The 14,601-nt window shown below is 42.8% G+C and overlaps 1 protein-coding gene across 1 annotated transcript in view; it reads right to left on the bottom strand.

Annotated features, from left to right (window-relative positions):
• Positions 1-14,601, bottom strand: part of ERICH1 (glutamate rich 1) — a 131,642-nt gene that overhangs the window by 44,757 nt on the left and 72,284 nt on the right. The gene's annotated exons all lie outside the window — the stretch shown is intronic.

The raw sequence follows: 14,601 nt of genomic DNA, 5'->3' as shown, positions 1-14,601 counted from the left end.
CTTCAGGAGAGGGTCCCATCCTGCTTTCTTCTGCTTGTCAGTTCTTGCCGTTGGAGACCCTTGTAGAATCTGGAGTAGCAATGGCCTATGGCACCTGAGACTCTGGATGCTAGCAGGCCCTGATTCCCACACACACAGGACTCCATTGCCTACATCTACCCTGATTTCTTTTCCCCTCATTGCTTCTTTTTTTTTTTTAATTTATTTTTTTACATCTATTTCTGAAAAACATTTCAGCCATCCTGCAGCAGAGGGAGGGAGGGAAGAGTAATGCAAGCTCAGGTGCATGAGTTAAACCAAAGGAGGAGGTGGTGGAGGTGCCCAGGTGAGCAGCCCCCTCAGGCTTCCCCTCCAGTGCAGCCATGTCACCACAGAAAGTCCCCTGCAGAAAGGACACAAGCCCCTGGGCGCTGCTCAAACTGGTGCTGGTGGTGGCTCCTGCAAGGGATGCTGATACTGCTGAGCTGTGTGTTCTCCTGGGGCTGCTGTGGGCCCTGACTGCCACACCCTGCACAGCTATGGCCTGGGCCCCAAAGACTGTGTGAAAAATGGAGACAGGGCAGGGGATTCTCCTGCTGCCACACCCAGTTCCTAAGGGAACCTGCCACAGTCACATTACTGGCTTTGCTTGGGCAAGGTCACCAGACTGACAAGGTGGGAGCAAGTGTGTGACAGCACGGAGGGGACAGTGCCGCCCCAGGGGTGGCTGGGGTAAGCAGCCCTCCCTGCCAGGGGAAGGCAGCTGCCCACCTGCAGACAGGGGGAGGCTGCAGGCAGCCCCAAGGCACCCCAGACAGGTGGCACATGTGCATGTTGAGGGGCATCAGTTTCTGGTGACCCACCACACACTCAGGGGGTGGGGGCTGATGTCTCACTGTTACTGCTCCTACCTGATGGGTACAGATTGCAGGCAGAATACTGCAGGGCACTGCCTTCATGCAGGCACAATTCTGAACAATAAACTGGTTTAAAGCAAGACTCTCTGCTGGCTTTGAGGGCCATTAAGCTTGATTTACTCAAGGCTCTCTATAGTGATACAGGGACAGAATTTTAAAAGAGGATTTCCCATAAAGCATACACCATTTTCATCCCATACCTGCCGAGCAATATGACATTTGGAAGTCATAATTTTGAAAACAATCCAGATATTTAACTAAGAAGCAGCTTCCAAAATTCATCATCCTTAAAGAGTCCAGGCTTCAGGAATACATGGCAGAATTTTGAACCTACCCACAGCTTCCACTAACACCCCTTTGTGCAGGATAGGAGTAAACATAAAGTGCTGTCACTGCAGGCAAATCAATAAAACAAACCATATAAAGAAAACAAACCACCAAATCTTCCTCAACACACAGCTGTATGACTAATGCTAGGCTTTTTGACTTTAGCAGTTATTAGATCTGAGAGCATGTCCTTGCAAATAATTATGTGCATTACTCAAAAATTAGAGATGAGCTAAAAGTAATTTTGCCTTAAACAAAGGTAACTAAACTGCCAGCTCTGTTGGGGTAACAGGACTGGGCAGGTTAGGTTATAGAAGGAAGAGACAGTCCTGCCCCAAGAAGCCTAGAATCTATGGGCAGGCAGATGATTGCCACCAGTGGAAGGAGCACAGGGAAACAAAGAGAATGTACAGCTTGGCATGCAAAGCGATGTTCTCAGCTCACTTACAGTCAGACTGTTTCCAAATTTTTGTAGGCATTGCAGCAAAACATGGTGTAAAGGAGGGATGTGAAGATGATAAAGGAATTTTAAGACAGTAAGGGAGGCAAGGAACAAGAACAATGTTAGTTGTATTGTTGAGTTACACAGTAGTATCTTTACAAAGCACAGAATAAAGGAGATGTATTGGAATACGTTGATGACAGAAGTAGGAAATGCCATCAATAAAAGAAGACTGCAATGCTGTGTAGATGAGCTATAGACTGCAGAGTTCAGTCCTCAAAGTCATCTAAGGTTACAGATACACAGCAGCAAGAGATTTGTGTTGCTGAGGCTTACGGAGTTACCATTGAAGTTGCTTAAACTATTCATTTATTTCCTGCTGAGCATTGACTCCTGCACTTCCCACAGCTCCGCTGCCAAGCAGTTACTCCTGTGTTTGCAGCCTGCCTGCCCACAGTGCTTTGATGCCATTGAGAGACAAAAGAATGGAAACTGACAAAAATGTCATAGCAAAATAATAGGAAAAAAATCAAATCCATTACAGCTATGGAGAAAGGAGAAATTCTTTCATGGAAGCAAATTTTATCAGAAAATGCTGCAATTTTTATGTGTGAGAAAGTACAGGGGGGAATCATCCGGAAGTATTTCCTAAGCAAATGTAGGTAAGCATTACTGTTCCTGGAAAAGCACAAAGGTACTGCTCCAGAGCTTACCTGGAACCCAGTTCTGTCAAGCAGGGCTGGATCTCTCTCACCTAACTCCAGATAAGGCTCACACAGATGCCAGCCTTGGAACCAGTTGCTCTAAATTCCCATTCTCATTTACCTATTTCAAATGTTTATGTTAAGATCAAGGAAGTGACAGCAGTACAGTGAGTTGGTATGAACTGCACCCCACTGATTACAGCAGGACAACTCAAAATGAAACTCTTATGAAGAATGGCTTTTAAGATGACCAAAGCAAATTAAAGGCATATATTACAAGAAGAAGCTATGCTTAACCTCACAAAAGGAGAATCATGAAACCCTTCCTCTCAGATTCTGACAAGCAGTGAAGGCGTCCTTGAGCACTGATTTTTGCCTCACTCCCCAACTACTGCATGTGGTCAATAGCCAAGTTTCATCTCCCCTCACTCAGTGGAGATCTGCACAGAGGGAAAGCAATATCAGTAGCATTAAGTGGCCATAGAAAAGCCAACATAAGAGAAGGCTAAATAGAAGGTTTAGCATAAACAGTTACTATTGACCTGATATGAAACTACAGCATCTTTGGGGGATGATCTCCAACATCCCAGAACAGTCATTGCCCTGCAGAACTGACAGCTACTGATCCATGAGCCATCAGTTGGAAGAGCATCTTTGCTGTCATCTTTTCTCTAGCTCAGATGTATACTAGTATAGATGAATTTATTCCGTTCATAAGTGAAAACCAAAATGAAATAAACAAACCAAGCACCAAACAACCCAACCCAAACCCACAAATAGAAACAATGGGCATTTCTTAAAGGTCTGAAGACCTTAATAGAAGCTAGCATCTTTTGAAAAGGTGCTGCTGTACTCACGCCAACCACTGGCAACTCTTATGTAGGGTCCATCTTAATGCATTGAACAATTTTGCAGAACCTGTAGGTTGGACTGCAACAGCAAACTGTTCTAGCAGACATGGGCAGGGAGAAGCTTGCCTGCGTCTGCTGTGCAAGACATTGCATCCCAGGCAATGTCTTCCTGTTGTCTCACTTAAGACACACTCCTGTGCAGTCTAAAGTGCATAGCAGAATTACAAATGTCTTTTTGGAGTAACAACTTTATGCCTTGCTGCTTTTGTGGGGGGTTCAGAGGTCAACCAGCACAACATGCTATGAGAGAAGCTGGAACACAGCCTGAGAGCTGTGCTGGCTGACCTGAGAATTGTCTGGGTGCATACTGCTGGACAGACTCACCTAGGGATGTTATTCTGGGAAGGCTCATGTCTGGCAGGCAGTGGACAGACTTCCAGCACAGGTCCAGAGTCCCAACCTTGGAAACAGTCAGTAACAGAGCTCCCTTTTCCTCACAAGTGCAATGCCCTGCCCTGCCATGTCCTAGAACTCAGCACATGCACTCCATGAGCAAGGTGGTGCCCTGAAGGACATGCAATGCAGTCCTGACAGCTTGTGAAGAAGGTGGGGATCATCCTTTGACACAAAGCCATTCTTCAGCTACCAAGGCACTGCTGATCTGATGTGGGAAGCCCACGGCATCCCTGTGGATATATCTGGGTACATGAGGCGCAAGACACGTCATTACTTAAGACCACCATGCATGGTGCACTCCTCTGACTGTGTGCACCACTTAGCTGGTTTCAATCCATGACAGTAGACTATTCCTTGCTCTAAAGGAGTGACATACAATGGATGCTGTTTTGCACAGAAACAAGGCATTAGGATCTTTCCTGTGAACAGCCTGCAATTTCCCATCTGCTTAGGAGCAAAGAGGGGCAAGCTTGTTAAGGAGCAAGGCATGTTGTCTCATTCTGCTCTACTCCCCAAAGTCCACTAAAATGGGTATCTACATCAAGACACCCACCAGATACTGGCTCCCATGCCAGGATGAACATGTGCTCCTGGCTGGCCATCCAGAGTGGGTGTTTTTCACTGTGAGAGCTGGTATGAGAAATTATATTTCAATCTGTGATGAGAGCTCTTCATGTCGTGTCCTTTGCTGCTTCTGTGGCCGATGAGATGAAAAGCTGGACTCACACTCCATGTCCTCATAGGCATCCCTCATTCCATCTGCAGGGGGTTCCAAGTCATGCCAGGTTTCATCACAGCACCCTGGATATCTTCTGCATCTTGATACACAGTGCAGACACTGACCAATGTAACCATTGTAACCTGTCCACTGCACATACACACACAGCCCAGGGTCTTTGGAATCTGAATTTGTTTGTAAAAAGCTGGACAGATCTTTCCCAAAAGTGCTGTATTGCTGCTGGGAAATTTTCTCATGAGTAAAACTGCCCATAAACAGAAGCATATGCAACCAACTACTGCACAGGGTTCTCTGTCCTCGTGTATCTCCCACATTGCAGCCCTGTTACACACACACCAAGTCCTGAGGGTCACACAAGTGAGAGAGCTCAGCAAGCAGCCTTCTGACATGTAGCTCCAGGTATGGCAAATGGGCATGGGAGGCTGGGCCTTTCATTCAATGCCTGTGAAATGCTGGATGGCTTGCAAAGAAACTGCCATATTTTTTGTGTGTGAAAAACCCTAACATACAGCATGCTGTGCTTTTCTGTAAAAAACCTCCAGAAATATACAGAGAATGTATGGCTTGGCATACAAAGCTGTATATGAAATAGCTATACACTAAACATGTCCTTTATGTTTCATTGGTTTCAGAGCACAGCCACAGTGTGAAATTATGGCTGCAGTGGGGATATCTGGGGTACCAGGACTCTGGAATAGGATTCATTCTATGAAGGATTCATTCTAAGAAGACAAAAATACATTCAAAGCGTTACCACAATTTTGGTTCTAATTCTTAAGCACTGTTTTACAGCAGAAGTACAACTTCAGCCAGTCATTTCATTGGTACCTCTCTGTGCCTTTCAAACAAAATTTTCAGACAATCAAATTGTCTAAGTTACTATATTCCACATGGCTTTATAAACTGTAATTCTACAAAAGCACCTGTTCCACCTTCTAAACAAGCCTGTCCAATCTGTTTGGAGGGGCTGGAACTTTTTCTACATGTGATCACAGTTAAAATGAATGTAGAGCTATTATGAAAATGTAGAATTTTACTGGCATTCACCATTCCTGAATTAGAAAGCAGGTATAAGCATCCAGAGGTTGTAAAGTCTTCCATAGTGGTCTCCTAGGAAATTTTCTTACATTTAGTGGCAATGGATATCTAGGTCAGTGACATCCAAAAATGGTTTCTGATTTAGAAACTGTAAATGCTTTGATTAATCCTGAATATATTTTGCAGAATGCTGTGTGTCTCCAATGCAACAGGCTAGTGAATTAGTCCACCAAAACCACAAAAGGTCTGTAAATTCCCTTGTAAGACTTTAAACTGAAATATAAGAAGATATAAATTACTTGAGCTTTCCAAGTTTGACAGAAAATCTTTCAAAGCTTTAAATTAAATCACATACTTTAGTGGGAACCTTGCTAGCTGAATTTTTGTTCTTGCATGCTTTCTGATGTGTTCTCTTGTTTTGGTCCCCTGTGATTGCCTTCACATTGCTGATTACACATGGTTCCCATTCCTTACAGTCTGCTGTCCAGTTTAAATGCTCTGATCCCTTAAACAGACATCTGTTAGTTCTGGCATGGCATTGTACAGCAGAGCTGTGGCTATTTAACATTATTTTTAGTCTATTTTTAGGCATAATCCTGGTAAAGGTACATGTCTTATGTTGTGAAGTCTCAAGCTGAATACTGCAAGATTATTTCATCAACTTCATAAGAGGCTAAAAAAATCTATGCAATAAGTAGGAAATAAAGCATGACAAATACATTAATCCAAAGAGCACCACTTCTATGATATTTATTTTTTATTAGGTGGTTTTTATTCTGATGTTGTGAATGTCTGACTCTGAGGCCAAGCAGAAATTACTAGAACTGAATTCAAATCATCTGGGAGAGGAAAACAAAATGAGGGTCTGAGCAGCGAGCATTTGCACTCAAGCAGGATCTTAAGCACTGGACTTAGCTTGGAGTTCTCTCCTCAGAGATCCCATTTCCCAGGGCACAACCCTAACAGCCCACTAGGACCAGATGGAATTCCCCCAATAGCTCTAAACCAACTGAAGGATGCAATGACGCCACTGCGAGCCGCAGTGTGTAACCTCTCCCTGGGAATGCTCTGGGTCAGGGGATGGGAAGGTGGGGAAACGACTGATTGTTACAAAGGATTCCAGGGGTGATCTGAGGAGCTACAGATGAGTGAACATGACATCCTTGTTCAGCAGATCAGGAGAAGCCACTGCAAGGAAGAGAATGAGCAGACACATGGAAAAATATATTGGGAAGCACTCCATTAAGCATCCCTAAAAGAGTACATACTTCACAAGCCTCCTGGCATTTTTCTTTTGAGGAATTGGCAAATAAGCAAACAAGGTGTATTAAAGTGCATTTTTACAATTAGATGCAATAAAAGAAAGCCCTTAAAAAGGAAGTGTCATGAGCTAAGAAGATCCTAATTTAAATGAATAAAAAAATTAAAAAATATGAAAAAAAAAAAGTAGGAATGCAGTTTTCCCACTGGAAGAAAATCACCAACACAATCCTTTGGGACTTTTTGCCAGGATCTGTGCTGCTCAGCAAGTCTTAAATGACCTGGAAAAGGTGATGAATAATGGGAGAACAGAGACTGCTGATCCCATTGCAGTTATCACAGGGATTAAAATCAAAAGCTGACTGTGCAAAGCTGCAGAAAAGCACTATGATCATGCACAACTTGAGATAAAATGGCAGATAAAATTCCATATAGGATATCGTGAAATGGTGGACATAATTACAGAAACTGATGAGATCTGTTCATAAATTAAAAAATGATACCATGAAGATGTCAGCTCCACACCCAGTGAGGGGTCAAAAAAGCAACTAAATTATTTGAAAAGGACTAAAAAACAAACCAGAGCACACTTCAACAAGTGTGTGTGAACCAGCAGTTTTAATAACATGGGCAGTTTTGTTCTCTCATCTTTGAAAGGATGAGGCAGACTTAGAAAAGTTACAGGAAAGGGCACAAAAAGGTACAAAGAAAAGTAGGAAAAGTTTCTGTATGAAGAATCTGCAAGCAGGCCTCTTCAAGTTGTGTATGACCTACTCTTCTTCCCCCTTCCCTCCTTCCTCTGGATGGAGTCCTCTCGCTCTCATGTTTCTGTGTTGTTACCATAATTTCCATAGTCTTCCCAGACAAATCAAGGGTCAAAATACAACCTGTTGGGATTTTCTTTTCTAACTCAGAGGGAGGGCTTCTTCCAACTTCCCATATTCCTACTCTAAAGATCAAAATGAATGTGAGTTCACTGCACTAAGATACAAAGGTAAAAAAAACCAAAAAAACAAAAACTTTGAGTTTTTTACCTCCTTCCTGCATCAAAGCCTTGTCAACAAGATTTTTACAGATTATCAGACATTGACTTCTCCAGTTTGGATGCAGAGACTGCTTTCAGAGCAGAGCTTCTCCATGAGTTAAGAACTGCAGTGGAAGACTCTCCCACCTGGAAGTTACTTTCAGAGCTGACTGTAAACTCCTCTCACTTCACAGCTTACAGAAATCTCAGTCCTCTGCTTTTCCCTGATGGTGAGGTGGTACCACTCTTTTAACCATGTTTTACTCTTACCTCTCATGTATGGGAAGCTGGAGTCAACTTCATTTGAAAACCAGAGCACAGGTCCTACAATTGCCAAGGGGTGCACGTACCCTGATTGCTTCATCTTCAAACTTACCTCTGACTAGTTTTGAGTCAGATGGAAAATCACTCCAACTTCAGAGATATGTTCATGGATTCCCACTCATTTGAGTGGGACAGACACTCAGTTACTGAGAAACCCACTGCTTCAGTGTTGGATCATACCTATGCAAAAACCTGTGCATTTAAGTTCAGGAGGAATGGGACTCATGGGCTGTGCATGGGAAGCTGCCCTTTGTATAGATTCTACAAAGAGTTTCCATGAAGTGCACATCAGTACCTTCCTGTGAACTTGTACATAAAAGCCTTTCCCTGCTAGAGATGATTTGTTTTTTACAGTGTCTGTAGAAGTGTCCAATTATACAGATTACACAGATTTCTCCTTTGTTTGGTTCCCTCCAGCCTGAAGCACTCATCTTCATTAACTTAGTGTCACATATTTTTGAGAGCATCAGAAGCACAGTGGCAGCCCTGAGTGTAGCACTGTAGAAAGAAGACTGCTAGTCACTATAAAAATGCAAAGCACAACCAAGAGAGGGTGCTTTAATTTCAGATAGACAGCTGTAAAATTGCTTAGCAAAGATAGTTGGAAATTTGCTTGTACTTCCCAATTGCAATGCAGAGGTGAATGGCTGTGTGCTGATAAAGCCATCTGTCTTGTGGGTGCCTGGAGGAAGCCTCTGCACCAAAGCAATATTGCCAGTTTTACAGTTAATATCCTGGTGCACAATACTCTTGAGCTGAGGGCTGGATTGCAGACATTTCTGCTGCCTCAGGGCATCCCAGAGCACAGCACCCCCATTGTAATGACTCTTGTTCAAGAGCTCAGGCTGCTGGATTGGGAAGGGGATGAGGAATGCTGCAGGGCATAATGCATTGCCAGCACACCATTCCATGCACTGAGATAGTATTGAGCTCCACGGACTCAATACTCAGATTTGAAGCCAAAGAAGAGAAAGAACAACTGTCAGTAGAATGCTTTGGTTGGGTAGGTTTTTCAGGTGGTGTGCATATCCTGGAGTGCTGGTTTTCCCTGGGGTAGGGGTAATTCCCAATAATTGCTGTGGGGCTATTTTGGATTTGTGCCAAAAGCAGGGTTGATAATTGTATTGGTTTATGTGGCCAGGTTTTGGTAGTGCAGGGGCTACAGCAGTAGCTCCTGTGAGCAGCTGCCAGAAGCTTCCTCCATGTACAGCAGAGCCAATGCCAGACAGCTCCAAAATGGAACCACTGCTGGCCTAGGCAGAACCAGTCAGGAATAATGGTAACACCTCTGTGATAACATAGTTAAGAAAGCAAAAAAAAGTTATTGCACAGCTATAATAACAAGCAGAGAAGAGCAGAGTGAAAATATGTGAGAGGAACAGCCCTGCAGACACCAACCAGGGTCAGTGCAGAAGGAGGGGCAGGAGGTGCTCCAGGCACCAGAGCTGAGATTCCCCTGCAGCCCGTGGTGCAACCCATGGTGAGGCAGCTGTGCCCCTGCAGCCCATGGGGATCCACAGGGATGCAGAGATCCACCTGCAGCCCATGGAGGAGACCCACACTGGAGCAGGAGGATGCCTGAGAGGAGGCTGTGACCCTGTGGGAGGCCCGTGCTGGAACAGGGTCCTGGCAGAGACCTGCAGGCCTTTGGAGAGAAGAGCCCACACTGGAGCAGGTTTGGTGGTGGGATTTGTGACCTGTGGGGGACCCAGGCTGGAAGAGGCTGTGCCTGAGGGACTGTACCCTGTGGAAGAGTGACCTGTGCTGCAGCAGTCTGGGGGGGACTGATGCTTGTGGGATGGGCTCACATTGGAGAAGCTCATTGAGAGCTGTCTCCTGTAGGAGGGACCCCAAGATGGAACAGAGGAAGGACTCCTCTCCCTAAGCAGTAGGAGAAACAACCTGTGATGAACTGACCATAACCCCCATTCCCATCTCCCTACACTGCCGGGGAGATGTAGAGCTGGGAAGGAGGGAGGGGTGGGTGAAATTGCTTTTAGAATTTATTTTACTTCTCATCATGCTCATTTTCTTTAGTAATAAATTCATTTAATATCCCCAGGTTGAGTCTCTTTTGCCCGTGATGTTATTTGATGAGTGATCTCTCCTGGTCCTTATCTCAACCCATGAACCCTTTGTTATATTTTCTGTCCCTGTCCAGCTGCGGAGGGGAGCAAGAGAGAGGCTTTGGGGGGTGCTGGACCCCAGCTGGGGTCAACTCCCTACAGTAATACAAGGATATTTCCACTGCTGATGAGCACTGCTCCAACATTCAAGGCCTTTTCTGCTCCTCACCTCATCCCAGCAGGGAGGTGACTGGAGGTGCACTGAGTGTTGGGAGGGGACAGCTGACCCCAACTGATGCAGGGGATGTGGGATCATGGTCAGCATGGAAAGCTGGGGGAAGAAGGATGGGACATTGGAGTGATGGTGTTTGTCACTGTTACATGTGAGAGAGCCCTTTTTCCCTGGGGATGGCTGAACACCTGCCTGCCTGTGTTAAGTGATGAATTTATTTCTTTTGTTTTCTCTGTGCATGTGGCTTTTGCTTTACCTATTAAACTGTCTTTAAAGCATACTTTCTGCTCTTCTGTCTTCTGATTCTTTCCCCTGTCCTGCTACTGGGGAGAGTGAGTGGCTGTGTGGTGACTAGGACTAGGTGCTGAATGTGGTTAAACCACAACAGCTGCATATTCCAAAGAATGACAACAATTTACGGGTCAGCACAAAAAAAAAAAAAAAAAAAAGAAAAAAGTGACTAACTAGTTTCTAGTTTGGATTTCTAAAATATAGTTTTATGATTTTTGTATAAATTTTTGGACTTTTTTCTTTGGTCAGCTACAAGCTAAATGCCATTCAAGAGACTGCTGTACAGGGCAACTATGATTTCAGGACACCAGTGATTCCTGTGATCAGCCTTGCACAATTGGAACTGCACCAAGAGAGGACCCATAGTTGCTTCTCAGAAGTCTAATGATCCTCTTGGAAATACTTGCTCAATGTCATCTCATCTTTGTGACTTTTACCTCCCAAGTTTTCCACTGCTCTCATTTGAAAATAAAGGTCTCAGGTTACCCACAAGAAGGCTGCCAAGCACAGAGCACAATGGGTCTGTGAGTCACCATCACAACCTACAAGGGAAAAGCTGCACTTGTGTCTCCTTCTCTGCTGTTCACACCTCCTCAGTAAGCCACTGCTGCCTGCTGATTGCCAGGATCTGCCCATGTTCAAATTCTCACCCTGTGGTACCTGCAGGGTTGTTTGAGATCACTTCTCATTTTGCAAGGCCTTGAAAATTATGGCAAAAGTAGATGGAGAGGGGACTTTTAGAAAGACAACAGTCAGCAAAGTCTTTATGCCTCAGGTAGCCTTACATAGACACCTGAACTGGTTTTGGCTTTATATTGAACCTTGATGTTTTTTGCTTATGGAAAAAAGAATCAGACTGGAAGAAACGATAGTACCAGGACATTTTGACAGAAATGCTGCTTTTTTCTCCCTAAGAGTTCCAGTGTAGGGGAGAGTTAAGGAACCTTTTGGAATCCTACAAGGTGTTGTGTATTAGCAGTGAGCCAGATTCAGGGAGCTGAAGGCTCTATGCTGTTGGACTGCAAGGTTTTATACAGCCACAGTTCAATTAATAATTCTGATGAATCCTTGATGAAACACTGATCTTATCTTAGGGTTTAGATAGCCAGTGCTGATGCTGACATTTAACATGCCTGTGCTGCAGCCTAGAAATCTGCTCAGAGAACTGCTTCTGGAAGGAACTGACAATTTACATATCCCACTATAAAACTGTGAATGCAAATTCGCAAGCAAACTTCTACATCTCAAATCTGGTTTATTCATCAGCAGTTAATGAACTCCTTGCAGGGATCTTTCTTCAATTACCAGGCGGAAGAAATGCAACACAACAGATAATACAAACAATAGACACCTTTGTAACTGAAACTGTGGATCACACCTTGCAGGAAAAAGGAAAAAATATGAATGTTCCCTGGATGTTTAAAAATGAGGAATCTTACACAGCCATCATTCTTAACTAATGCAAATCATTCCCCGCAGAGCAACAAATTGAAAACACCTAGGATAAATCTGAGAGGCTATTTACTTTAAGTATTTTTCAACTGTTCTGCTTCTCCCTAAACATATTAAAACCCACAATTTTAGAGGTTTTTTTTTTTTTTTTTTTTTTTTGTGCAGTGTCTTTAGTTTGGGTTCTTATCCTTTTCTGAAAAACATTAAATCATGTTTTTGTAGAAAACTAAAGAAACTTCAGTTGTTGTCAACTATTACACCTAGTGCCACATGACTTTCTGATCAAAACAAAAGGGCATAGTGTAATAAATACCTGTTAAACACATTAGAAATCCACTAAATTATTTCAGTTTTCTGTTTTCAAAAAGAAGGTACAAATATGGAATTATGACTAAATAATGTTATTTCTCTCTGAATACCATGAAGATTAATACTAGGAATGAACACGTCTAGCATTTTTACTGATGATATGGAAGAAAATGTGATCATTGCTGGTAAAATCTGCAGATGTCATGAAGATCAGCAGATAGCCAATACTAATGAAAGCAGTACAGGCACACAAAATGTTCCATCATTTAGTAATCTACACATACTAAACAAAAAATTGAAGTTAATACAGCCTAACAGAAAGACTAACCTTTACAAACATGAAGTATGGCACCAAGGACTAAATCCTGGATAGCAATAAATTTCATGAGTACTTGTCTACCATTAAAAATAATTTAAGTGGACTTCCTGTACAATCCTATGTCAAGAGGTTGATCCAAAACCGTGAATACAAAAGTTGGTACTTCTGAGATTTTAAATGAATGCTAAGTTTCTATGATCAGCTCCAGCAGGCTTGTCTAAATGGTGGGAAAAAAATGGAGAGAATGTATGAGGGAGGCACAAAATCAAGGTGGAAGCTATAGAAAATGCTTTAAATCAAAGAGTTCAAAGAGATAATACTTACAGTGTCAATAAGAAGGTTGCCTTGTAGATTGATTACAGCGTTCAAAAACTTTCACAGAAAGTAGTGGCTAGTGAGGGACTACTTAATCTAGTGAAGAAAAGCATATCAAGAACTAATGGCTGAAAGTTAAATCTAGACAAACTGAAATTTAAAACAAGGCACATGATTCTAAGCATGAAAGTGATTGAGTACTGGAATAAATGACTAAAGAAGGGGCTTAGTCTTCATTCCTTATGTCCTTAAATAAAGCTGGCCTGTCTCTGTACATGACTTGCTTTAGCAAAAACCACAAATTGTGCCTTTGTCAGACTGGTCTTTGCCCTGAAGTAAAGGGAAAATTTATGACCAGAGATCTAGATGGGGTCAGAGAAGATAATATCATGTGCTTTTCAGTCTTACTTTCCACGAATCTATCAATTTACTGAATGAGTATAGAAAGAAACTTTCTGACTGACTTTTGCCCATCTCGATAACAATGTGATCCATAGCAAATTGTAAATCATACAGTAATAAATGTATGTCAGAAGCCATCGAGATGAACATAGACTTGCAATGCCTTCTAATTTAGAAATTTAGAGTTATTTAATATTTTACACATTAATTTTATTCTGAGTAATTGAATCAAGGTGAAAGGGTTAAGCAGACAGGCTAAATGAAACACTGTGCCATGTACTTAGTTTAATGTGGTTGGAAAAATCAATGAACTTTGGTCTGTCAGCTTGCAATCACAGATTTAATTGAATAACATGTCAAGTATTTTAAACTGTTTACTAATGTAAATAGAATCCAGCACTATAGCCATGGTAATAAGCCAAGCAGCTTTCCCTGAATTCCAATCAGATTTGAACATGACCTTCATTTTAAGCTCCCACATGCCAGAGATCAAACAGTTATCATTATGTCTGCAGAGTTCAGTGATTACACCCGTGATTCTCAAGAAACCATATTTGGTATTGATTCCTTCTGTAGAATCCAGGTAATGGTTGATCAGTTTGATATTTCCATCAATGGTTACTCTTTCTTTGAGCATTTATAGTCACTTCCACTTGATTATTGTCACTGGGAGGAGGAATGAATCACACAGCAAACTTTTTTTCTGAGTCTGCCTGAGAAATGGTGGAGGCTTTGTGCACAATCACATGCACAAAGGGAACAAGAAGAACAGGAGAAGCATCTCCTCAGCTTGTGTTGGGTGAACTCCAGGCACAGCTGTACAACAGCTCCTTACTCTTCTTCTCCCTTCCCTTTTCACTATTCCCAGGCAGTAGCTTCCCACAAGAAGACATGAAAGCATCAAGGAGAGGGGGTCATGGCCCTGTGCAAGCTGAAAGGGCCATGACACTGCCAGACCAGTGTCAGGAGTAAGTGATGCTTTGGCCATGCAACATGCACATTCCTGGCCTTTTCTCAGGTGCAATAAATGATCTTTTTTTCATCAATTTTTTCTTTTTTTTTTTTTTAACCAGACCCATATGCCTGCAATGCAGATGTTTTCATGACTAACCTATTCATGCTTTCATACCAGTCAACACGAAGCACTAAGTTCT

The sequence above is a fragment of the Serinus canaria genome, chromosome 3, assembly GCF_022539315.1.
Source record: "Serinus canaria isolate serCan28SL12 chromosome 3, serCan2020, whole genome shotgun sequence".
In the NCBI taxonomy this organism is placed as follows: domain Eukaryota; kingdom Metazoa; phylum Chordata; class Aves; order Passeriformes; family Fringillidae; genus Serinus; species Serinus canaria.
Note: the sequence above shows the minus strand (reverse complement) of the source record. Positions and strands in the feature narration are given on the sequence as shown.